Raw genomic sequence first — 27,594 nt, forward strand, 5'->3', positions numbered from 1 at the left:
GTGTGGGGCCTCTCTGGTTGCCAACATGGTGGTGGTTTTGCTAAGGCATTCTAGTGGAGGGGACCATGACAGCAGTGCTGGTGGAGACCATTCCTCCCTGGCGAGTGTTCATCTCAGTGCCAGGCTCCAGGTTGACTGCACTAACCTTGACCTTGTGCGGCCAGGTCAGAAGGGAGACTGTGTGGCAGGTCTCAGAAGGCGTGTTTGATGAAGAGCATCCTGACTATTGAAGAGGAGTCATGTTAGCCTTGGCTTCTCCCAGCCCTCGGTCCTGGGAGCTTTGATTTTACAAAGGAGGGGAGGAAAAATAACCTTGGTGAAAACATGAGCAAAACAGGGAGGCTCTGGCCTGAGTGTCAGGTGCTGGGTTCCCAGAGGTAAGAGGGAGAAGGTGCTGCTTGGGTGGTACATTCTGGGATGGGAGAGTTTCTGTAGGTTAGGAGGGGCCTGGAGCGGTGACGAGAAGGCTGTCCTTGTTAATGTGGTCGATGTTGACTTACTCATGACAGCCCTCTCCCACCGGGGCTTCTTGCTATCTGCTGCTGGCTGGCTCATTGGTTACCTTCCAGTTCTCTGCTGACTTCAAGGTCTTAATGTGGCAATTAAAACCTGTGGTTTCAAACTTTGCTCCCAAGGCTGCTTCTAAGATTCTTCAGCTACTGACCTGAATTTTATTTTTATTATTTTTAACTTTAACAACTATAAACATAGGTACTTTTTAATTTAAATGGAAAACAAAATATACAGTGACAAAATAGCCCATGACTATGTATGTTTTATATTTTAAGATTCTGTATATGCTATTTGGGAAAAAAAATGCATCTTAAATCCTTTGGTATATTCCAATTTTGACCTACTTCTAAGTTGTTGAAATATCTTAACTGTTGGGACTGACCAGGGTGTGGTCAAAAAATCTTCCGTTTTTATGCACACCCCAGATGATTCTAAGACAGATGGTCTACCTTAAAACACCTTCCTCTAGGAGACACTGCACAGTACCTCATAAAAACTGTCAACCTCAGAAGGCTGGCTTAGTTATTTTCACATCGTGTCACCGAGAAATATCAAAGATTCCTTCTTCTCTGCTGATTTTTAAACCAGTATTGATGTGCCTCCATAATCCCAACTAGTTCTTTGATGGACTTGAATCTCAGATAAGCCTACAAAGTTTAGGGAAGCCTTTTCTCCACAGGAAATCTGTATTTCCCATCTAACCCTCGGTTCCAAAGTCAAGACATTCTTTTCTGTAAAGGGCCAGATAGTAAATATTTTAGTCCTCCATTTAGAGTCTGTTTTGGACAGATTGCATTATATATTTAATTATGAAGTGTACAGATTTTGAGGGGAAAGAAATGTTCTTTGAATATTTTGGGTCTCTGTTCTAAGCCAGGTCAGGTATTCTTGGTGGGATTTTGGCACCTTCAACTGCTGAAGCATGCATGGTCAGCAGACCATCCAGTTTATAAACCACACTATACTAGTTGATGCTGTGGACATTATTTTAAAAGTTGGACAATTTCCCCAACTGTCATTGTCTGTTTTTACAATGCGATTGTTCATCTGCTTCATGTGTGGTGAAGCCAGGACTGGGCAGAGGTGGCCAGGGGGAGAGGGAGCCGAGTTCAGAGTGAGGGGTTGATTTCAATAAAGAAAAAAAAGCTGATGGGCACTTTATGGGGAGGTGGAGGGGGCTTAGGAGGCATGAAGAAGCAGGTCTCAGGGCTTGGTGTCACTTGCCTAGGGTGACTGGAACCTCTCCAGGAAGCTGCCCTGTGCCTCCACTGGCAGTTACAACAGCAGAGAGCAGAGTGGGTGGAGTAGAGGCTCAGTCCCCGGATTATTCTTTGTGAATTGTTTTAAGTATGGCGTTTATCACTGTGATACATAGCCATGATGCATGTGCTGATTGTAGAAGAGCTAAGAAGACCACCAGAATGCTCGTAGCCCCGCCACCCCAGAACAATCACCGTCCATTCTCTGCTACCTGCGTGACTGGCATTTTACAGGTGAACAGTGGAATGGGGTCAAAGATTAATAAAAAATGACTTATTTCAAGCCAGGCACAGTCATCCCCACAGCTCAGGAAACTGAGGCAGGAGGGTCACGAGTTCAAAGCCAGCCTCAGCAACTCAGCGAGGCCCTGTCTCTAAATAAAATTTAAAAAGGGCTGGGGATGTGACTCGGTGGTTGAGTGACCCTGGATTCAATCACCAATACCAAAAAGACTTATTTCATAGTTGACTACTTTCCACTCAGGTGGCACACCCTGATGGAAATGTTGAGACTGCCCAGAGAATACGTTCACGTTAACGTGGAGTGGAGTGTTTTTAAACCTCTCGAGGCAGCCTTTCGGGTTTCATTCTGTGACTTTCTGTCCACTCTGTGGTGCAGTTTTCTTTGTTTTTTCAGCAGTTTTAGCAAACTGATATATTAATCAAATTACTTTTTATTGTTCTCCCTGAGCCTGGCAAAGCAGAGCTGTTGGGAAATTGAAACCAGGGCGACCTGGGGAAAGTTTGGTGAATCTGGGGAAAGTTTGGTGAATCCTGGACAAACTAATTGCAGCAAAATTCTGTCTGAGTACTCTTCTTGTTTGTTTTCTTTTTTCCCCGTTTTTTTTCTTTTCTTTTCTTCTTCTTGGAAGTACTTTTAGCAAATGTTTCTCATGTTCTAAGTGAAGAGAGTGAATGAGTTAGCAGAAACTCATTTGTAGTGAGAGGAAGAATAAGGGACTTGGTAGCAATAGGAATGACCCATCTTTACCATTGCAATATAGACATTTTCATGGGATCAACAGCTTTGGGGACAGGAGTTGCTATCAGCAGTGGGGAAGGGAGAATCATAGAAGTACTGGGACTTCCATCGTATCCTCACTGCATAGTGACAATGTCCAATCTTTTTTTTTTTTTTTTTTTAAACTGTTATCTTGTGTTTTTGGTAAAAGTAGTTTACCGAATACTTAATTTTCTTTCTTTGAAAAGCTTTTTATATAATGGAAGTTTATACACTATTTTGATAAAATCCTATGTCTGGATATTCTGGATATTTTAATTATAAACCTATTGGTATACTATTATAGTTCTAGAGAATGCTGTATCAAACTGCATAATTTAATTCTGAGTAAATGCTTTGAGGAGAGGACTTCTCTCCTTTTCTCTTTTCCTTTTTTTTTATTTTTTCACTGTGGAATGAACATAAGGGTGCTCTACCACTGAACTATATCTCCAACCCTTTTTATTTTTTATCTTGAGTCTGTGTCTTGCTAAGTTGCTAAGGCTGACCTTGAACTTGGGATCTTTTGGCCTCAGCCTATGAAGTTGCAGGAATTACAGACATTACCACTATACCAGGTGAGGAGAAAATTTCTTAACTGATCACAGCTAGTGGAGAAGATGCTAAATGGTCATTTAAACATATCCCTTGTTTTCCAAATGAAGCACTCCCCTTATTGTTTATAAACCCCAGATTTTGTTTGAATGGTTCCATTAACTGAGTACACAAACCCAGAGTCTGAGAGAAGCTAACTTACCTTACCAATGAGATAATGTGCAAAGGTTTGTTTTGAAGCACAAATCTTATATACTATGAATCTAATATATTCTTGATAACCTTTCATCTCTATTTGGGTGTGCTGCTGTGAAATTTAAAATTTCAAAGTTGTGGAATTCTGCACATCTTCCAATGATGTCTTGGCTTTTGGGAGTGTTTACAAGGTCTTTTTCAAGTGCAATTAGTATCTGATTATGTTTTCATAACCATTAATATGAGTGTCTTTATGAAAGTGAGTAAAATCTAGTTCTTCTTATAGATGCCAGGTTATCCTGAAATCCTGTGTGGCCCCAGTTGGCTAAGTCCTTTACACTTTTTATAACCATCAAAAGAAGTGAATGTTTAACAAGAATACCCTTTTTGAAAAAAAAAAAAAATTCTAATCTGGGTGAAATAGTTGCTACCAATTGGTTTGTCTTTTGCTAAGGGTTGGTAATAACAGAAATTGAACTGTTCAAAAGGAATGATTGTAGGCAAACATAATTATGTTGCCTTTGAAACTTAATTGCAAAGCATCCCTGGGTTGTGGTGTTATAGAACTGATTTAAAGATTTGGTTTCAGATCTGAAGTGGCAGAATGAGTGCTGCAAGAATCAGTGGGCTATTTCTTTGTAATTTGGGATCCTCTTTGATAGTTTCTCTTGACAGCTGAAATGAAAATTGATCTGCAAATTGGTCTGTGGTTAGGTGGCTTTCAACCTAAAAACTCAATCAGAGGACTGATGGACCCTTTCTCATTCTTCAGTGCCTTAATGAGGAAATTGTGACATGGTCACTTAGGGTCAGGAAAGTGGGAAACAGAACTTAATTTAAAGATTTCATAACCTGTTTGCTTTGAGAAGTAAAGAATTTGCTATTCAAACCCTGTTGCAGCCTTTCCTCAGGATACATAATATGATTTGGAATTTAATATGGAGTGAGTCCTGATATGTTTCTGTTTGCACAGTATTGTGCTTGCCACCAGGCAGGTGTGTCCACTGTTTACCGTAGGGAATCATCCTCTTGGCCTAAGGAGAACTCAGATTATTGACTCTGGCATCAAGTCTGTTATCTCCAGAGGATGAATAGGGATTTTTTTTTTTCCTCCGTAACTAGATAACTGCTTGGGTGTATAGCTGATTTGGGTTTCTGGTTTTTCTCTGATCCTATCATCTAACCAGGTAGTAGAGGCATCTCTGTTTAAAGTGGCCAGCCTCAAGTAGCACTGTGCATGTTCACAGGTACTTTGCTGCAGTAGTCATGGCATAGCAGTAGTGCTGCTGGTACCAGGGCTTCATCTACTCCAGACACGTGTTGAGACAGGTGATATGTTCCTGAAGTTTTTCTTTCTGTACAGATTCTTTCTTCACTTTTATTTTGTTCAGAAATTTTTTGTGCATTTGATGGCAATACAGTGAAGAGAACAAAATATAAAACTTGCTCAATTGGAAAAACCATTTTGGGCACAGCATATTTCTGCTTGGAGTGACACATTGTTTTTCACATAGAAGAGGTCATTAGCAGTTTGCTGGTAGGTTTAATTAATGTATTTTAACATCTTTCTATGTGCCTGGCTCTTCAAAGTGCTTGTGATTAAGTTGAAAAAGTGGCCCTTGCACTCAAGAAATATACACACTATTTGTAAAGATAAGCTTATCTTTATTTTTGGAATTCTGTTGTTAAAAATAATGAGGTGCTGCAAGAAATCAAGCACATGCTTGAAAGTGGGTGGGCAAGGCAAACCTTTACTCCTGCCAGAAGTGTGTTACCAGAACCTTGCTAGCAAGTGCACTTGGGTGGGCAGCCCAGTCCGCCTGTTGACATACCTAATGCAGCACTGCCATGGTCCTGATTGGACAAGTGGACAATCTAGGTGGTTGGTTAGTTTTAGAATTGGGGCAGGCAAACGGGAAGGGCTACAATTAAAATAACTACAAATGGATCCAATTAAGACTGAATACTATAGTTTGAAAATGAACCCCCAGACTTTCTGTTTCTCACACTGTCAGTTAAGGCTGCATATATTACACTCCTGTGTTGAAAAACAACATGTGAAGACACATCCTCTGAATGTTTGCCTTGGTAAGAGGCAAATTGAATATTGCTCTCAAATCTAGTCTCAACCCTCTTACGTAAATACAGCAAAGGTCTATAAAAATCTAGTAAAGAATACAACAAATTACCAATGATTTGGAGTTATCCTGATAGGTTTGGATTTTGGGGTTTGTACTGATTTATTATTACTTACATTTTAAGTCTCTGAAAGTTTCTTTATGGTCCGATAATAACAAAGTTCTATAATTCTTGCTTATCTATAGTAATGTCTTCAAGGTATAATAGCTTTGTAGAGATGGTCTCTTGATGTATTGAACCCCCATCAGTGGCTTTCTTTTGATTAGTCTGTGGTTCTTATGAAGAAGTCCTAAGGATGGTTTTGGGGTGAGGCTTTTTTAATTCATTTCTGTTTAGCTGATTTTTTTTTTAACATCAGTTCCTACTCCCTCACCATCTTGGATAGCTGAACTCTAAGGTACACAACATCTCTTCAAGTTTATCTTAATTTCTTAATGATTCTTAATAGTGCTTTTTGGTTTTGTCTATCTTGTTTGGTGCCCCTTTAAATCTCCTTAAAATTGCTATGATCACATTATTGTATTAAGGCATAGAAGAGCCATTTTGGTGAACTTCAACTTTCTCTTTTGGATCTGGAAACATTTTTTTTTTTTTTTCTGTTCCAATTATGTGTTACCCACATTTTGAAAAAATTAAGCCTGTAAGTGGAAAGCATATCTGTGAAGATACCTAGTAATTTTCTAGGTAATATATTTGTTGTCTCTCGCCTTTTCTTTGTATCATTTTTACTCACTTATTCAGAATCAGGTCACTTGACACCTAGTTTTTGTGTTGAAGATAATACAATAAATACTTGTTGACTGAGTCAGCATATTAAATATGCCCTAAGGTACTTAACAGGAAAATTCAACCCTTACTGTTTTTTTGTCCGTTCCAGGAAAAAAAAAAAAAAAAAAAGGCTCTTTGTATAACAGGTTTTTGTGTGAATACCTGAACTTTGCTGTATTGTAGCAATTAGCATATAGTGTTCTTATTATTTTATTTTGATTTTAGTAAGGTCAGGTTTGATATACTTTCTTGGCTGGATGATGGTTCGTATTCTGTCAGGACTCTGAAATGTACACAGAAATGCACTGTGCAAAGTTTGTATCTTTTCTCTGTTAGATTTGTCTCCACTGGAATGCTTCTGATGCCCTCAGATAGGCCTTTCCCTGAGACCAGGCTCTACTAAATTCAGACAGAAAGAAATTGATGGTAGCAAATACCTGTCAGCTCTGTGGGATGAATGGTCAGCTCTCTCTCTCACTCATCCTGGCTATTTCTAACTCCTATCCAGGTGAAATTCTAGATTAACTTAAAGGTAAAACTGATATTCCTGCTCCTAGAACACAGATATTGAAACCTGTTCTTTTTCAAATGTGGGCTCTAAGACACACATACTTTTAATCAAACTGTTTTGTGGAAGTGGAATGTTGAGATTAATGCAAACATTAGATGAACTATATTTTCTAGTCAATTTTCCTCAATTTCAACCCTTTATTCAGTGAATCTTTTTTTTTTTTTTTTTTTGGTACTGAATAAAGATTGAACCTCAAAACTCTTAACCACTGAGCCACATCCCCAACCCCTCCTTTTTATATTTTATTTTGAGAGGGGTCTCACTGAGTTACTTAGGGTCTCACTAAGTTGCTGAGACTGGCTTTGAACTTTCAATCCTCCTGCCTCAGACTCCCGAATTGCTGGAATTACAGCCATCCATCTATTCATAAATCTTATTCAAACAACATGTTCAATAAGTTGTTATTTTTCCTACAACAATCAATAGGACATTATGTATTAAGATGCAGTCTGCTCACCTATGAAAATAATTTAACCTCTTTTTTAAGTAGCTACACACAATTTCCATACTTTAAGTTCTTTATTATTTATGTGCATTTCAGAAATATTGGAGCATTTGCACGTAGACACATTCTCACCTAGACAATGTCAGTTTATAGATAGTCAATCACTGTGGGTATATTTAGGTATACAGTGGCAAATTAAAAGTGTTATTCATTAAAGCCCAAACATAGCCAACTCTGAATTATTTGTTATAATTCAGTATAAAGGAGCACTACAAATATTTCCTGACTATTTGCCTATAGAAGTACGGTGCCATGTTCTGTAGTTTCAGTGGCTGCCGCCCCAGGCCTCATGGTTATCATTGTACTCATAAAAGTACCAATTCAAGATATTAACTTGCCATCTGCCAAATTTTACTGTCATTTTCTGAAAGATGAATGTTACATAAAGTGTATTTTTAAACCCTTCATGGAAATTACCATCTTTCCAGTTCTGATAAGCTGTTTTTTATTTAATGTAGTCATAACCTTCTGGCAGTGGATGTTGTTTTAAATAATGGTGGCAACCTATGGAAAGAGTAAACCGTACATGGTTATAAAATGGCTCCTACTGGAAAACAGACTGCTTCAGTGTGTGTCAGAATAAGTCCCAGCAGACCAAAGGTTTCATAAGCACTGATAATCCCAGCAGCTCAAAGCGTCAGATTGGCAGCTGATCCGTGGCACACAGCAGCACTCACCAAGCCTGGGGGTTTGGATGAGCAGTTGTGTGTTGAGCACCACCAAGTACTGAGCTGGTGTCGGGGCTGCATAACTGCCCTTCTCTCCAAGGGGCTTCTCGTGTGCATAAGCTGCATCGGGATGTTTTCAGGATTGGAGGGCCATATATGGTAGCCAGTAGAAGTTTTTCCAGAAGGCCAAGAATATATAGGAACATTTTATTGTTCTTTGGCCATAATTATATAACCTCTTTGTCCAGAATTAACGACTGCAGGCTAACATTTGCACAAAAGGAACTTTGTGTGCTGATGATATTTGAGAAACTCATAGAGCTATTTTAAAACAGTTTAACTTTTTTGCTAGACTCATAATTTGACATTGTTCAAGTTTAACTTTGCCCTTGTTTAACTTTATCCTGTACAAATGCTAAGGAGCTTAATAAAGCTCTATATGATCAAAAAGGCAGCTCTCCATGCTGCATGAAATTCCAGTTCATTTATATCTGTTTGCCCACTGCCAAAGAATTCAGACAACTGCATGCTTGACTTACAGACAAATAGAGGACAAAGTGTCACTCAGTGATTGTGTTTAAAATACAGAGCTGTAGTTGGTTGATGTAAAATGCACTAGGAGAAAGGTAGAAGAATGTACCTACCTGTCCACGTACACCAGTGGATTTAGAGCATCCTTGAGTAGACCAACAGGCTATAAGGTGACATTTTGCCCCAATAATCTTGACATCACTTCTATAAGATATTTATGAACAATGTGGAATTAGGAGTTGGATACAGTTAAGTAATGAAGCTCTGATGTTATACTGTAGAATTGCTCCCCTATTCGCACATTTTTTGATGTTCTTGGGTTATCTAAAAATCTTTTAAATGTAAATATTTTTACAATACAAGGCCTTTGGGAGGTTTTGTGGTGCCTATTTCCATCTGCTTCCTTATGCATCATATGTTTTGTCAAAAAGAAAGCACCAGGCTCGGTGGACAATTGAATCATTGTGTTGGGGTTTGAATTCAGGTCAACGTCCTTTCATAAGTTGCCTGTGTGCGCATGCCCATGGGTTTTGCTTGGAGGAACAATGAGTAAGCAAAGAGCAGAGCTCACTTGCTCTATCACAGAGGGCAGGGCAGATTCTCTTAGAACCGTTAAAGAAAACTAATAGGGAAAATGCAATAATGATAATCATGTGCACAGTTCATTTTCAGATTCATTTACAACTGAGCATGATCTTGAATATTACAAGGAAATAAGCTTTACAACCAAATTATAGTAGAACTTTGCTAATTCATGCCTGACTAATTTGCCCACCCAGTAGTTCTCACTGAAATCTTGCTGTTCCTCTACAGATTTTGAGAAAAAATTAATAGCAGGCTATAGATAGAGCTCATGTTACTTCCTATTTCAAGGTCCATTGTACAAAATGACATATGTTAAGGCATCATAAACAAGTAGGAGAGCACAGACATATCCATCATGAAGAGAAAGAAGACATCTGCTGAAAGCCCAGGTTCTGCTCTTTCTTCTTTTTAATTGTAGGATGTTTTTGTTTATGTATCAAGTAGAAACTTGAATAATTGCAAGCAGTCTCTAGTTTAAAAAAAAAAAAAAACCTATGAAATTTCCTGTAAAATAAAATTATAAAAGAAACTTTGGAGATTAGTGACAGACAGTTTATGTAAGACTTTGAACAGGAAGTAAGATAGACATTAACATGATTTTTATAGAAGTTTTATGACTGAATTTTGTTCTGTGTGAAAAGAAAGATGAGTGATTTAACTGTTTTATAATGTGATATGCTGACTACTAAGAGTTTTCATTTGCTGTTTACAAAATGAAAGGGAAAGAATTTTTTATTAATATTGACTTTATTTTCCAAACCCTGTGATAAATGTGAACCAAATGTGTGTGATTAACACCACTGAAGTGCATGTTATATTGAGATGCTGGTAGGATGTATTTTCAACCCGGGGCATTCACTGAGTACACCTTTCTCTGTGGTAAAGGTGTAGCTACTATGAACTTGTTTTCAAAAAACTGAGAGGTTCAAATAACTAATGGTTTATATCCCCTCCAGTTAGAAATTAGGAATAGAAATATAAGCGTGTAGACAAAAGGAAAGGCAAGGCCTGAGTTTGAGCGTAATTATCACGTGTTTAATATTTTATTCTGATAAAACATTTCTATTACTACTAAATTAATTTTGCCTATTTTACTGACTCATTTGTAAAAATGAATAAATCAAGTGTGTTATTAGAATGACAGGATTTCTAAATCAGGATTGAACAGATTGACAAGTAACTTTGACAACTAAACTGCTCACGTTTACAAGTCATGTTTGTGCTTTGTGCCCGGATTAGCTGAGACTCAAGGTTTCTGCTGTAATAACTGAACACTCCATTGCATTTCCCAGGACTTTACTGAGAGAGGCGGAGGGGCAGGTGGGAGGAAGTAGGTGGCTTTCTGTCACGGGGAATTACTGACAGACCTGGGTACAGGGTGCCTCCTGAGGGACTCGGCCTGTAAGAATGCCAAGTCTGTATTGAGGGAAGAAACAGGTGAGAACCAGCCAGCCAAAGCATTCCATTTATTGACTTTTAAATATTTTTACCACTAGTCTGTTTTTTTCTAGTGCTTAAGGTTAAAGGCAATAGCATGTCCTGTGCATGGCCTGCAGAGCCAGCCTCTGGAGGTGTCACATGTCCTTGGAGGCCCTTCCAGCTGCAGCAACTGCTGGTGGCCATAGCGAGGGGAGCAAGAGGATCCTTCAGTGAAGAGAGGAAGGAAGTCTCTGCTTGACACCTCCTCACCTCCAACGATTTCCTGAGGGGCCATAGTGCCCAAGGCAGGAGGGCGAGTTCTGTAGTGTCTCTGTATCTTAGGATTACCAGAGTTATAAAATCCCTTGACATCTGTGTGCTTGAGTATGAACATCCATGAAGCTCTTGACGAGTTTTCAAATTCTGCCTTAGGTTAATTCCATTATTGCACTGATAGCCTTGTATACCATCATTTCCTTAGTAAGACTAATGGAGGTGATTTTCTGAAGCTTCGTTTATTATTCACCAAGTACCCAGGTAACATGGACCCATGGCCTATAGCACATATAGACTGTCATCCAGGCTACTCAGGAGGCTGAGGCAAGTTTTTGGTCAGCCCAGAAAACTTAATAAAAAAATTTGAAGGGATGTGGATGTAGCTCAGTGGTAGAGCACCCTGGGTTTTGTACTACAACAAAAGAAATGACATATTAATATCCATGTACTTTAACTGTTAAAATGTCTGTAACTATCAACTGTTCAATGATGAGACACATCTTATTATAAACAAGTATCATTACTATAAAGCCATGGATTAGCTTTAGATGTTCCATGCTCAGAACCTATACATGGCTTGGCACAAAACAGGAATTCAATAAATTATTTGTCAAATGATCAAATGAGTAAGTGAACAAATGAAAGAAATGACTAATGCACCAAACATTTATCACACAGTTTAGTAATCAGGAAGTCCAATAGGGAAGTACAGCAACCAGATTTCTTTTGTTAATCTTATTAGCATCAAATATTTGTTGGAAAAATAGGTTCACATTCATTCTTTGGACAATCTAAAACAGATCCGAAGCCATCACTCGACTAGGATTCAGAGATGAAAGGTAAAATAATTATACTCCCTGCCCTCTGCACAGTGTGCTGCTACTGCTGATGAAATCTCCCTCTGGGCAAATGGAACCAGTTGCCAGGGTGAAAACTTCACAGTCATGCCAGTGTATAGGCACAATAGTGGCCAGACCAGTAGAGAGGTGATTGCTTATGCTAATGCAAAGTAGTAGTATTAGAAATGATGTGTTGGGAAAGAATCCCTGCAGCTTCTTCTACAACTTTGAGAAGATATATTCTCCAGTATGACTTCAAAGGGTTATTTCTGCTGGAATGTGGACCAAAATTATAGACAGATTATCTTTGATGAAGAAGAACCGTTTGTTTAGGTCTCTGTCCACAAATGTAGCACTTTTCTTGGGTTGTCCACTGAGAAACCCTCTGGAATGGTCACTGAAGGTGTATTGGGGTACCTTGAAATCTGAGTGGCTTGATATACCACAGGTCATTTCTCACTGACACTAAATGCCAATGTGGACCTGCAGGCTTCAGGTTCACATGGTCACAACAGGGATCCAGGCCAGCAGAAGGTTGTCCAAGAGCTTTTCTCGGCCTCACCTCAGGGGTAGTACTTGTCAGCCCAGAGTGCATCAGCCACAGCTAGTAGTAACAGGGCCCTGCCTGACCGCAAGGAGGCTGAAAAGCGTGGTGTTTTCTGACCTGGGAGGAGAGAGAACTGAATTGGTGAATGATATTTTTACATTGAAATCCGACTGAAGTATGCCGCGGTGAAGCCAGCATTCGATGCAGTTGTAAATGAACTAATTTAATTTGTCTAGTTTCATGTCAGTTGGCTATTTTCTGAGTCCTGAGAAAAACTGAGTCGGCTAGTTTTCCCATGGTACCATCCTCCTGGCGCACAGTGAGTGTGCTATGAGCTTTACATGGTAACAATGGCCTTGATCTTTTATGTTTCATGTTTATCAATGAGGTAATTTGCTGTGTCAAATTTTAAAACTGGCTACCCTTAGATGAAACTAAGGACAAAAAAAAAAAAAAAAAAAAAAAAAAATCACCTCTAGTTGTTGATAAGTGAAACTGGGATTTTTAGAGATTTTCCCCAGAGATACAGTGAACATTTGCCAGCAGCTCATAGTGGTCAAGATAAAAATATATTTATTTTCCCCTTCTCTCCTCTCCTCCAGCCACAGCTTCTCCCAAACACTTTTGCTTATTCAGAAATTTCTGGTCACTTACCTGGGGTGTAGCCAGTGTAAGAAACTAGATTGTATAAGCAGGGTAGCTGTTAATTGCCTGAAACCCACACGTGGCCAAAGCTCTGTATCTGCGAGAGGTGCTCCCTTCCTGTCCCCAAAGGACAGACCCGTGAACTCACAGCCCAGGGTGCCTTCCAAGACTCACAGGAGGGTCCAGTGGACTTCGACTATTACGAGCACACGGAAAATTAAACCACACGTGCCCTCTCAGTCCAAGCGGCTGCCAGAGCGTCCAGGTGAGACAGCCCCAGGCTGCCATTTCCCCATTGGCTCTCCTGGTTCTCACCCTGGCAGCACTGTGCTGCCTCTGCCCAGGGGCCTCCTCCCTGCCGTCTCTCCCTACCTCTGCATGTCCCTCTGTTCTTCCCAGTGCTCCCTTGGCTGTCCCCTCCCCCAGCCATGCCTCTTCCTCTGCTCTCACATAGTATCTTATTATCACCTAGCTCATGGCTTGTATTATGTTCTACCTGGTATTTATAGATATTTCTATAAATGGCTCCTTTTACATCCTTTTCTCTAAGCTGCTGTGGGGCCAGAGATTTTATGTATTTTCTCTTCCCCTTATAGCCTAATATCATGCTTTACACATCATGAAATTTCTATTAAATGTTAGTGAACGAGTCTATTATACATCATGTTTTTGTACAAGTAAGTATATGGATTAACCCCCCTCCCCCGTTGAGATTCTTTGGATGCTTAGATTACATAAGTGTCCTTAATAAATGACTGGCATTAAATTAAATTGAACATAATATGGAAGGTGAAATCTTTTGATCCAAAAAGTCTTTTAAAGTTTCTTAAAGACACATGAATATCATTTTTGCCCTCATTTATGAGAGTAGCTTACTGAACACCAAACCTTCCTTTGGGGTAGGATGTACCCAAAGTAATATTTTCCTCTGAGATCATTTTCCTGAGTTTTATCATATCCAGCTGTTCAAAGACCAGTAGTTTGAGATTGCAGTTCAGAACAACTTGTCCAACTATACATGAAAAATTATAATTAATTGGGGCAAAATGGATCTATGATTACTTGATATGTGCCATGCATGGACTTATTTTTTAAATTGGAGTGATAACTATATCCTTGGATTCTTCATTAACTGTTGGATATGTTACTTAATAGAATTATTTTATGAAGCTACGAATAGGAAAAGGCTTTTACTCATGGCAAATTCGGTGCCAGTATAATCAATCACCAGTCTAGATTTTTTTTTTTTTTTAATTTAAACATCAGCTTATCTTTAAAAATAGCAGTAAGTCCCCCTTTGGAATAGCAAGAATATGTCACCTGTTGCACATGGGATCATTGTCATGTGCTTCCACATCAATGTTGTGAAAAAGCACAATAACCAGGTTGTGCACAATAAAGCTCCAGCTTCCCAAGAATACATCTGCCGTGTGCAGGGGTTCTGCAGTAATAAAGCACTCTTTACTTCTGCTGTTCAAGTCTCAATTAATACAACCTGGTCTTTGCAGAACCTCTTAACTACCTTTGGCTCATATTTTCTGGTACACAATAATGGGATCACATGATTGTTTGTTGTATATGGTGTCCTGTTCACCCAAGTGAGCAGTTTTGACCTCAGGAAGTTGTTCTCGTGCCTCTTGTCTTCAGTGCAGTCAGCACCCTTTGCTCTGACCTTTGTACCAGCTTGCATGTTTGCACGTGAAAAATCTGAAAGTAATCAGGATCAGATAAACATGCACCACACTTTCTGCTTGCTGCTTTCTCCCAAAATAAACCGAAAGGCTCCCCTTCCCACCACCTTCTGGCACTGTTTCTTACTTGATTTTGACAGCAAGATAAATGCAAGGTCTTCATAACCCACCATGGAGCTTCTTATCCAGGCACTTAAATTTGGTTTTGTGTTGACTGATTTTGTTTGTGTTTGTGTTTGATTTGTTTTTTAGTAAAGTTGCATCTGGGGTGAGAAGGGAAGCACTTTCACTGACTGGTCCAAGTTCAGTGTCTTATTTTTTAACCAAGCAGCTGTTCACATGAATTGCTTAGGAAGTGGCTAAATAAAAACATGGCAGTTTTGAAATGAACAGATACCGTTGCTCTTTCAAAAACTAGCAATAGTAAATATGTGGTTTCTGTACTCGTTTTTCTGGGATGGCCTCAGTGTTTTGCATTCAGTTAAACCTCCATACCAGGTTGATTATTTTTTTCCTTTCCCTTTTTGAGGAAAGGAACACTTAAGTGATAAAAAAAAAAAAAAACATTTGAAGTGATGTTCACATTGTGTATTTTAACAGGTGGTCTCCATTATTGGGGCAGTATTAAGACAGTAACTACCATAACCCAGGAGCCACAATAAAACTTTCAAGTATTTGGAGGGCCAGTGGAAGTGGAGTTTGTTGTTTTAATAGCCTTAATTTTTTTTTTTTTTGGAGCATTATTGGGTTTATAACAGAATGGAGCAAAAGGCACATAAATTTCACATATACCAGTGTTGACATACATGCCTAGGCATCCCCACATCAGCATCTCCTTGGATGCGGTACATTTGTTACAGTTGACAAACCTACGTTGACACCAATCATTACCACCCAACATCCATAATTAACCTCAGAGGTCACTCATGATATTTTTGTATCCTATAGGTTTGGACAAATGTATGATGACATGTGTCCGTCGCTATGGCGGCAATAGGGAACAATCTCACTGCCTAAAAAGCTCTGAGTTCTGCCAGTTCATTCAGTGCACCACCCCAGCCCTGGCAGCCACTGACCTTGGTACCATCTCCAGTTTGCCTGTTCCAGAAAGCCGTATGGCTGAAATCATGCAGTCCGCAGCTTTTTCAGATGGGCTTCTCTCACTTGGCAATATGAATTGAAGTTCACTGTGTCCATGGCTTGCTAGCTCATTTCTTTCTAGCCCAGAACAATACTCCGTTGCCTGGATATAGCATTGCTGCTTATTTAGCCATTCTCCTGCTGAAGGACATCTTGGTTGCTTCCAAATTTTGCCAATTGTGCATAAAGCTGCAATGAACTTTAACAAATAATAATTCAACGGAAATTTAAATATTGGAGTACTTACAACATATCACCGTGTAGATTCAGAAAGCACAACCTAATGAGCTCAGTATCACATCGGGAGTGTTTCAATGTTGCTTTTACAGCTTTTACAATTTGTGAAGAAAGAAAAGTGTGCTAGACTTCTGCATAAGTAGGTATATCACTACCTGCAGCTGCACCAGGGTACTCAGGGCAAATAAGTAAAAGCAAGAGAGGGTTTTATTTTTTAGAGGAAATTTCTGACAGATAGTAGAGTGTCTCCAAATCCTTCAAGTTTTAAGAAAATAGAGTTCGTCCATTATCTAAAATTCTTGGAACCATAAATGTTTCAAATTGGGGGGTCTTTTTTTTTTTTTTTGGAGGGGTGGAATGTTTGCATATACATAATGAGGTATCTTGGGAATGGGACCTAGGTTCAAACATGAAATTCATTTATGTTTCATGTACACCTTATACGTGTATAGCCTGAAGGTAATTTCATGCATCTTTTCAAAGCACCTGTGTTTTCACTGCAGCCTGTCCCTTGAGCTCAGGTGTGGAATTTTGCACTTGTGGGGTCATGTCAGTGCCATTTTAGTTGGAGGTTTTGGAGCAGTTAAATTTCGGGCTTTCATATTAGGGTACTCAACCTGACATAGTTCTTTTAAACAGAGGAATCTGGCTTGCTAAGTGGGGTTGTACTCCGCTTTGCTTGCTGTCTGTTTTTACAGAAGCAAAGCTACTGTGGAATGTAAGCACAGGCCAAGAGGCTCCAGGCAGAAGAAGGGGGATATCCTGTGTGTGTGCCACTGTGGTCACTTGTCGGTTGAAAGAAATCTGGGTTCAGACCTTCAGATACTCTGATCTCGCCTGCAGGATTTGCGTGTGACCCATGAGTGGCATTTTTATTTTTGGTGGTGCCAGAACAGAAATTTCTGTGGAATCACAAGGCACTGTGGTTCAGGCAGGCCTTCAGGTTAGCCTAGGTTGCCCTGTGCAGCTCAGTCCTCCAGGAGCTTCCTGGCTGATCCAAGGGTGATATCTGTCACCCTTTCATTTACTTCTTTCCCTCCTAACATAGGCTTTTGGATTGATCTTCACCTGTATGCGAGTTTCTTAGGACTTCTGCAACAAATTACTACCAACTTGGCCTAAATAACAGTTACTCCTTTGTCCCAAAGCTAGAGGCCATTGCATTGTCACTATAACTAGACTGAAACCTGAACATCAGCAGGGCCTTCCTGCTGCAGAGGCCTGGGAAGAATCTGTGCCTTGCTTCTCTGGTCCTTGGGCTGCCCATATTTCCTTCAGCTGTGGCCATATCATTCCTGTCCCTGTGTAGTGGGCACATCACCACCTCTTCTGTTAAATCTGTCTGCCTTTCATCACTTGTGATTGCATTTAGGGCCCCCCAGATTACCCAGGAAAATCTCTGCATCTCAGCATCTTTAGTTTCAATCGCTCTCACAGAGACATTTTTCCATGTCAGCTAACAATTGTAGCTTCCGGGCATGAGGAGCTGATATCCTCACAGGCCATTATTCAGCCTACCATGTCAATTCACAATAACTGTGATGTGCTGGATAGAAGAGAGAGTCAGAGAGCTCCTCTCAGTCCCACAGGGGCCATTTTACTCTGAAGATACTTTGCATGCCCATCGAGAACATACCACAGTGCTGGTGCTAAGTACTGTTGGAGATAGAGACACAAACTACATGCCCCAGGTCACTTGGGTTTATCTGGAAGAAAAAACATGTATATGTGAGATGAGTCACAAGGAATAGGTCCCGTCAGATCCTGAGAGTCAGCAGGGGCACCTGCAGTGAGCATCCGAACCCCGAAGCCTGTTCTCTCGGCCATGCGACTCTGTATGCTGGAACATTTGACAGGCAGTAGTTTAGGAGATGGTCACATCCTGCCCACCTGTGACTGTGTTCTGGTCTGTGGTTTTTCCATCTCTGGTCTCTTCCCAGGAGCCCCTCCGGTGTGTGTGTCCTTCTCTGCTTATCGTTCTTTCTGATGTACCTTGACAATGCCTTTTTCTGTTCTTAATTCCTTTTTCCAATGAAAGAGTAGTTAAAAACCTTGAAGGGAAACAACTGGAAGATGATACCTCTGCTAACCAGTATGGGTAGAATCCCCCAGGCCAGTGCTGGAGCATGAGCGGAAGCTCAGGGAAGCCCTGGAGAAGGCCCCGCTACCTGCCAAGGCTGGGTATTGCATCTTGTGTGGTGATCTGGGTTTATGCTGGCTTGCTCTGTCTATATGATGTCACACTTCTTATCATATACTATGACATACTCTTTTAAAAGAGAAAAATAATTATTTTCCCTTTATATAACTTAAAGGAACCTGAATTTCTCTGGGTTGTAATGCAGTTATCCAGGAATGCCTGATGTTCAACTTATCTCTGGGACTCTGGTGATCTTTAACCTGCAGGGACAATATAGAAACACAGGCCACACCTTGGGTGAAATCATGGCTCTTTCCACTATATGACTAACCACGCTGATTATGGGACTTGAGCAAGTAACTTTTCTCAATCATACTTTTCTGCACTTTAAAACAGAGCTAATATGGTTTCTGTCTACTGCAGGCTTGTTGGGACAACTAATTGAAATAATGCATGTAAGGTATGCAGAGCAGAACAGTAAAGTTTGTTGAAGTTTTCTCCTCTCTCCTCTTTTGTACTAAGTGTTTGTGGGGTGGAGAGTTTACTGGCGCTCTTTAGCAAACCACCCTACGTAATCACTTGCCCTGTATGGTCTCTTCCAACAAGATCATGATGGCAAATTGAACAGTTCTTGAGATACCATTTCCGTTTGGATATAAACCAAGCTTCTAAATTGCATTATGTATGACAGTGTCTCCCTGGATTTTTGTCCCTTTTACTTCTCAAATTGCAGGATAGCATATTTTTTCCAGTAAAAACCAAAACTAAATAAATGGTTCAGCTGCTGACTGAGCTAATGATTCATAACATGACAGCAAGTCATAGCATGACTGAGGATTACTTAGCCATTACCCCGGTGAGAGTTGCCTTGTAAACGTTACCTTTACAAACCGCTTGAGTGTGCACACATCTCTGTTTCTAAACTGTAACACAAATGCATATACACACCCCTGTGTAGTATGAGGTTGAGGAAGGCCCATGCTTTTGAACACAGTGTGGTCTTATTGGAATAACAAACATTTTGTGGTTAATAATTTTATTTCATTAAAATTCTTACTTTAATTTTAAGGGTGAAAAAGAGGATTGTGCCTACATAGCTGCTAATGGCTCGCTCACCGTGTGCATCCTGCATAATAAGCATTTTGCAAAGGTGCCACATCAGTCCTTTGTCCAAGTGTCATCTTTTCAGTCCCCTTTGCAAGGGGAGACACATAAAGAAAGAGAGCTTGATGGAAAAGAATAGCTTTAATATATTTCTTGACTGCTAGACACCAAGATTTGTTTTTGGAAAGATTAATGCTTACAAAGAAAAATACAGTGTGTACTGAATCAAAACCTGTTTCTAGCACCTTTGTATATATTGGATGTATTTTGGTTTCTGTTTGAAAACTTGACTCTGAGGCTCCTTGTCATCTGTGGTTTGTCACTGTGGTTTTGAAATGCCCAGAATTATTTTCTGCAGGTGGGTAGAATCCATGTAACCATACACAGACAGCTTGTATATAGGTAAAGGCCTGAAACAGATACAGTCTGTTTCATAGAGAAACAAATAAGCACCTTCTCCTCCACCCTGGCCCCTGTGGGAGAAGAACCAGGATGGGGTAGTGGAGAGTGTAGAAGAGACTTCAGAGTCTCATGTCATGTTCAGTGTTTCTCAAAATGCCATCTAAAGTACAACTAAAATTTGTAATTTAGTCTCAAAATGTGCTTAAATGGTTTATGATCTGACAGGTGCCCCCAAAGACTGTCCCCAAGGAATGGTCAAAGATGTGCTAGTGTCTGGGTAAGATTTTTTTATCCAGAAAAAAATAAGAATCAGAATTTTACTTCGAGTATCAATGGCCAAGTGTGTGACGTGGCGACTGTAAGAGGTCATATCTTGGCTTCACTGCTCACTGGACAAGTCACTTGGCCTTTCTGTGCATTCGTTTTCTTCTATAACATGGGGATTGTCTCTCCCGTAGAAAGCTGTTGTGAGTAGTAAGTAAGGTAAGTTCCACCTAAGTGAATCCCTCAAATAGGCTAATTGTCATTGTTGATTTATAGCTTAGAATGAATTGTGTCATGTAACTAGGAGGGTTACTACCCATAGCCAAAATGGAAGTTTCTACAGCATTTTCCACCCTGGAGAACTGTATATGGGTCTGTGACCTCCCAGGTCCTTCAATACCAGCTGCTTTTCATGTTGTCATCATTATCCCCACTTTGCAGATGAGGAAACTCAAAGAAGTTAAGTAACTGCATCAGTTCCTGTCCAGGAAGAGGCAGGGCTACAGTCAGCTGAAGCCAGACCACTGGGCCACACCCTGGGCCGCCTGTTGTGTCTGTGCTTAGCGTTTCTTTAGACTTGGCAGTCAGAAGGGCCAACTCTGTTCTGGGCAGTATTACTGAGCTCTCATCTATGCTGGACTCTGATAGGTGCCCAGGGTTCCAGATGATGGTGCACAGCCAGTGGGCAAGGCTGGCACCCCAGCAGCTCTGCCAACCTTTCTGGGTTTTACCCCCAGTCCATACTGAAAGTAGGTGAAAGTTGTTTGACTTATAGAAATACGTAAGTGGATATTTTTTCCAAAATTGGCGTTGAGGGCAAGGGAAAATGATATTACAGCAAAGTTTGTCTCTGAAGCCTGGGGAACTGTATACGTATTAAGGACTTAGAATTAATGACTCTTAGCCCTCCCTGTATGGCAATGGAAATAGTATGGCCTTCAAGTCAAAGAGATTTTCCTTGGGTTCCATGGATAGGGACCTGCGTTCTCTAGCTCCTGAAATATTCCTTCCATTGAACTATGAAAAAAAAAAAAGCTTGAGTGACAAGATAGATAAAAGAATAGCAATTTTAAAAACTTAAGCATTCACATCTATCTGTTTAATTCAGAGCATTTGAACTCTGGGCCACTGCCGTTCACTGACTCCCTTACCCCTCTTGTTCAACCCATAACTGCAGTCATTAGAAGTTTAATTTTACTGAACTTAATCTGTGTTGGTCAATTTGAAGGTTAGGAACCCTGTGGGAATTATCTGCATGGTTTTTGGCTGTGAATACGCAGAGTACTCCCAAGAGCAGCCTGCAGTTTGTCACTCTGGATTTCTTTCCAGGGAGGTCCCCTGTCGCATAACAGTGTAATCGACCTCTCAGGCATCTGCTGTATTCAAGGCTTTATGCTGGTCTTGTACATGCTATTTACGTGGATCATTAATAATGCACTGGATCACATACCACCGTTCCCACGATAGAGCTTCTTGGGGAGTCTGGGCGGCTTGCTCCAGGTCAAGGAGAGAGCCATGGAGCTGATCTGCGGGGGCCTCCGTTGCTGGGTCCACCTGTTCTTTTTTTTCAAGATGATGTCTGTGAATCACAGGATAATAAAAACAAGATGAGTATTCTTAAAGCCTCTGTTCACCTCAAAGTCTTTCTGGGAAGATTGTAACTCTTCCATTAAAATCAGCCATCTAAATACCATGAAGTTGAATGCAGAATTCTCATTAATATTAACGTGACCCAGAAACTTCACCCTGGCTTCAAGCCCAGTTCGTCGGTAACTTGCCTTGGCTGTGAGTCATTGCCCCATGTCCTGTGGTTTTCTCCAAGTGTCCCACAGAAGTGCCCACCAGTGTGCACTTGGAAGGGTGACAAGGGCTCATGAGGCCCTTTGTTGCTCCAGCTGATTGGGAGAATCTCAGCATAGATTTGGAGTATAATTGAAGCTCCAGGGTTAGTTCTGCTTGATGCCACAGGTATTTGTAGGCTTCATAGCCTTTGTAGTCTAGCCTAAAGATTACCATTTATTTATGATACAGTTTTCTTTAGGGTTATAGGTTTCATGTTCCAAATAATCAACCAGCATATATGTAAATAGACTCCTTTGTTTGGTACCAGGTAATGAACCCAGGGATACTTAGCCACTAAGCCACATCCCCAGCCCTATTTATTTATTTATTAGACAGCGTCTCACTAAGTTGCTTAGGGTCTCGCTAAGTTGCTGAGTCTGGCTTTGAACTTGCAATCCTCCTGCCTCAGCCTCCTGAGCCACTGGGATTACAGACATATGCCACCACGCCCAGCCTGTAAATAGAATCTCGAATGTAGTTTGTTCATAAATTGGTGAGAGCCTCCTGGAAGATCATCTTTTAAAGGAAAGAAAGAAGAGGCCATTTCTAAAATTCCAAGAATATCCCCATCTTGAATTTAGACCTTAAATCTTGCATCTTGGTCCCTGTGTTACATGTCATTGCTTCATTTATATTTAAGAGATAATTAACTTTGTAACAACCCATTCCATTTTTTAAAGCCCTTTCACATATTTTGCCCCACAGGTTAGAACAGGGTTTCTCAAACTGTATATGCTGAACTCTCTGCAATACAAGAGGAGCTGTTTGTTTGGAGACCAGACTCACTGACCCACCGTGTTGCTGAAAATAGCGGTGTGCTTTCCAGTTGCCCAGTCTTGGCAGGAACTCACTGCTCCTCCTGTTTCCCAACAGTCCATTTAAAATATTCACTACAGTAGCTTTATAACACTCAGTAGTAGCCTGGATGAGTCTTGCAGATATACAGGCATCTGAAGTACAAACCTGGGAAGTGCAGGTGGTCGTTAGCCCCACTTTCCAGATGAGAAACTTGGTCCAGGGAAAGGTTAATGCCCTGAGTCATCCATCTAGTTAGTTCCCAGACCTCCCAGGGCTCTTCCCCCAGGCCTGTGATGTAGAATCCATGGATCTAGACTGTGTCCTTCTCGGAGATGGTACTTCCCTCACCTTTTGGTCTTTTAGTCAGCAGAGCAGATACCTCAGTGGATATAGATTGCAGGACTGGCTGTCTAGGGAGAGGCAAGAGGCATCAGACTGCAGAGTTTAAGCAGGTGCTTCATGTCAGCTCTCAGGCCTCACTGGCCTGGTCCGGGAGGGTTTTCCCAATGGCTGCCTACATGTCCTCTCTTGCAAGCACAGGCACTTACTTGTCTTGTAGTCCCTGATGATTTATGGACAAAGTCTCAAGCAAGTGATTGAGCTTTCCTTTCCAGGTTTGTCTGGTGTTTTGAGATAGAAAGAGTAAATTTGGTGCCTAGGATACTAGTTATAAATGTCTTTGGGAGTTTGATTATTGAAGATTTTTTAAATGACTTTGAAGGGATACGCTTTCTCCTCTATGACTTTTATCTAAAGTATACTTGCATTCACCCTCCCATGTTCCTGAGCCTTCCTGGCTTGGAGGGCAGCCCCACTGTGTGCTCCTACTTACAGCCCAACACACAAATGATATCTTGTTTTAGAAACTGCTTTCGCTGTTGATTTTAAGCACAACTCAGTCAGGCGTGGAGCTCAGCCATTGGTGTCAGCCTCTCGGGGATCCCCGGCAGCCACCTGGTGAAGTATGTCACACTCTGTTTTACCCATTAATTAGGAAATAGTCTAGTGTGTGTAACTTCGTTTGCAGATTTTTCTTAAAGTACTCTAGGGGCTGGAGGGAAACCAGTTGGAGGGTAAGCACATGCCTTTCTTCAAATAAGTAATTAAGCCAGTCTGTCCCATGGTAGAGAGATTAGTCCCTAAGAAATAACATAGCAGAAACGAATGACTCCTAAGTGCTAGAGAAGGAAAGACGGGGTTTGAGTCCCAGCCTGCCACCCGCTAGTCATGGAAACATCCATTCCTCTTCCTTCTTCCCTGGTGCTTCAAGAGCATGTGATTTACAGAAAATCGAACGGCAGATCACTAGGACATTCGCGTGGAACTGCCCAAAGAGAGAAAGCACCTTCCTGAGGGGGAGGGAGGGAGGAAAGTGGGACTGGGCAGTGATCCTCAGCTAGGAATGATTTTGTCATCACCCCCTCAGGGCATTTGACACTACCTGGAGCCATTTTTTACTTAACTAGGGGGCAAGAGCTGCTATGGCATCTAGTAGTCAGAAGCCAGAGAAGCTTCCAAACATCTGACAAAGTACAGAACAGCACCCCCACAGCAAAGAATTGTCCTGTCCAAAATGTTAATGATGCTGACTTTAGAAACCCTGGTGAGAAACAACATTTCTTCAATCTGCTTGCTCCGTTTAATCCACTCCTATGCAAGGTGAAGTTGGTTTATCCTCACTCTGGGTAGAGAGACTGACCTTGGGAGGTGGTGAAGAAACTTGGCTTTGATTATTCAGCTACCTCGAGGTAGAGGTAGCACTTGAGATGAGCTGTATGTGCTCCTGCCAGGCGGTAGTGTGCCCCCATAATCGATGCTTCAGGACTGACAGGGCAAGAAGCCACTTGAGAGGGATGGAGAGAGATGCAGATCTCAGACGTGTGTTGCATGAAGTGACTTTTGAGGTCTTCCCTAAGGATCACCTCCTCTGATTCCATTTTAAAATGGCATTTGTTTTTGTAGTCTCAGTATTAGCGTGGCGGGCAGCTATCCCTTGGCTACAACCAGTGAAATCCCTGTGCTTTGTCTGTGCACCTGTGAGTCCTATTCCTATTAATATCTTGGCCCTATCAGGCCAGAGGGTTAGGGTTCCAAACAGGGGCAGCCAAAAATGCACCCCCTCCCCCGTGTCATCCACATTCCGGGCCCAGCAGTTATTTTTACCCGCATGTGTAAATGGGTCCAGCTATTTCTCATTTGGGAGACGAGCAGAGGCATGAGGGGGAGGGGTGGAACTATTTTATACTTTTAGAGATCACTATTGAATATCGGTTTGCTAATCATCTAACTCTACCAATTTCACAGATAATTACGGTTTCTCTTTTGTGGACAGGGAAAACTGAGGGGTTTACCTCATCCTTGTCAATCCCAGCCGAAATTAGAATAAACTGGAGAGCTTTTGAAACATATCAGTGTCTGAGCCCTTCCGCCAGAAAGGTAGTTGTCTGAAGTGAGGAGTGTACGCTGGTTTGAGAACTTTGCAGGTGATTCCAGGCCCTGCCAGGCTGAGAGCTTCTGATCCTTGCCACACTTGGAGTCCTCATGTGTTCATGAACCTGCAAGTGCTATTCTGTGCTAGAGACCAGAAGAAGAGCTAGACCTGGCTCCTTCTCCATGTGTCCTTGGTTTTAAGGTGAAAAAGGTGGCCCATACTCTCTACCTAAGCTGGCACCTGTTAGACTCCAAAATTAAATTGTACCTCCTGATCCTTAGAAGTTCTTAGTTTAAATGGTTTACTCTCAAGATACATGTGTCATTAAGATACACACTCCATTTTTACCAAAGCTTTGAAGACCTCTTCTCCAGGTTTCCTCATCAATATTATAAGCAGAAAGGAGAAATTTTTCTCTAGTTTTTTTTTTTTTTTCTTTTCCTGTCTTAGGAGGAAGAAGCTTTAAGTATTTCATAAACTTTAAGTGAAACTTTTTAATTAGCAAGTTAATGGCCTAACAACTTTATGATAGATTTTATACTCAGATGCCTTCAAAATCTTTGTGTAGATGTAAAGAATTTGTAAAACTTTCTCAAACATTTTTTTAAGTTGACATCTATGATTTATCATTAGTTCAGTGAGTTATTAGTCCAGTAGTTGCAAAAGATGTAATTTTAAGTATACTGAATATTATATGTGTGCTTTATTTTATAAAGCACCCAGTGCAATGGATAATTCAGTCTTGTGGTTGCAGATACAGTTCATTTTAATGGAAAATACATGCCATAAATTGAATTAATAGTCAGTTGTTAATACAATTGTCCATATTGGGTTTATTTTCTGCCAGAAAAATATTTGACATCATCTTTTAAACCAAAGAAACAAGAAAATCGGCTGAATGGAAGGGTGGTAAATACACAAGATATTGTCATTCCAGAAGCCCATCACCTTGGTGAAGTCAGGTGGGATCTCCTTCGTGTCCTCAGTTCTCATAAGAGCTGGGCATTTTTTAACCATGTGGTTTGAGTTCAGAGGTTTTTATACCCAGTAAAATAGACTGTGATAAGATTCAGTAAGGATACAAAACAAAACAAAACCTTCTTTGGAAACCCTGAAAAAGGGAGGTTGTAATTCAGAAAGGGGAAACAGGAAAGGACAGGACCCAGAGTACAGAACTGTTACTAGCTAGATCAGGTACAGGAGAAGGGTGTGTGGACTTTAGAGGATGATTTGTTTGGAATTGTCCATGCCCATGTGCCCAGAAAGTCTTTGTACCCTCCCCCGAGATATGTATGCACCAGTGGGAAGAACAGTGCTTTAGAAGATAATGAGGTAGGGAGTTAGGGTGGGAGGCAGAAGAATAAAAACTATTCAGTTCCATTTATTCTTTAGGCTATACCTTACTCATCTCATTTCTTCTGTTAAACTATAAACAAGGTGAAAAGCGCACATGCAGATACTGCTCAGATCACATTCCTTGGGAGCTGGCAGCTTTGGCAAGTGTGACCCCCAGGGGATGTGGAGCAGGCACTGCAGCATACCAAGCTAGAATTTCCTGAGGAGTGGGAGCTTTTTGCGGTTTGCATGAAGGCACTGGTACTTGAAGTTACAGCTGTCCCCTCTCAATGGTGAGTGTGGGTGCTGGAGCCGACGGAAGCACAGCAGGCTGCCACCTGCCTGCTCTGGGGCAGGTTTCTTAACCTTCTGACAGCGCCTGGCACTGAGCGGGAAACTGCATGTGAGCTTGTCATTCTTCACAGTCCGCAGTTCTCCCCAGAGTTTAGCTGGAGCTTTTCCCCAGCAAACTTTGATAGAGTCACTGGCCAGAGATATGATTTCAGCCAAAACATGGCCAGTACAGAAAGGAGACCTGGAAGGATCCAGCAAGGGTGCCAAAGCTCATAGTATGAGGCTGTTCTAATGGAGCCTTGAGGAAAGGTCAGTGTCCTTGCATAAACCTGCATGACGCTAGTTGTCTTCAGTCATTAAAAGTCCAAGAATGTAAGCGCGGTTTGTTGACATTACCGTGTGGTCTGTTTGCTGCCTTGTGGGATTCCGCACTTCCACGCTCTTGGCCAGCCAAGCAGCCATGTGGACTGCGGGCCTCCCATGGCCTGCAATGGGAGCCCGAGCTTTAAGCATCAAGCTTGGTAATGAAGTCAAAGAATAAAAATGGCCACGAGTCCACGGGACCTCGGGTTCACTTTCCCCATCCTCCAGCACTACATTGATGAAGGGTGCCTGCCGCTAATTATTTCAGGTTATTAACATCTATACTTTGGTGGCCAGGTTCGGAGACAGAATATAAGATTCAGAATTTTTTTCTTTATACATTTATTATTAAAATGACTTGCAGAAAATTTAATTCTAAAACTTATCCGGAGAAGAAATGAGGCACTTATCCTGAGAAAATTATCCTGCAATCTTGAGAAATTGAGACAAATTGTCCTGTAAGGCTGAAGCACAGAATTAAACAATAGTAGGTCATTAAGTGAACCCAGTGACATGTTTTCATTTAAATTAACTTCCA

At 41.0% G+C, this 27,594-nt stretch overlaps 1 protein-coding gene and 1 long non-coding RNA gene across 9 annotated transcripts in view; both read left to right on the plus strand.

Moving 5' to 3' along the window:
• NEDD4L (NEDD4 like E3 ubiquitin protein ligase) overlaps positions 1 to 27,594 on the plus strand; it is a 311,088-nt gene that overhangs the window by 198,717 nt on the left and 84,777 nt on the right. The gene's annotated exons all lie outside the window — the stretch shown is intronic.
• LOC306642865 lies at positions 340 to 25,731 on the plus strand. Its single transcript, XR_013758706.1, has 2 exons — positions 340 to 9,678; positions 10,801 to 25,731. It is a non-coding gene; the product is annotated as an uncharacterized lncRNA (long non-coding RNA).

The sequence above is a fragment of the Sciurus vulgaris genome (assembly GCF_902686455.1).
Source record: "Sciurus vulgaris genome assembly, chromosome: 13".
Lineage (NCBI taxonomy): Eukaryota > Metazoa > Chordata > Mammalia > Rodentia > Sciuridae > Sciurus > Sciurus vulgaris.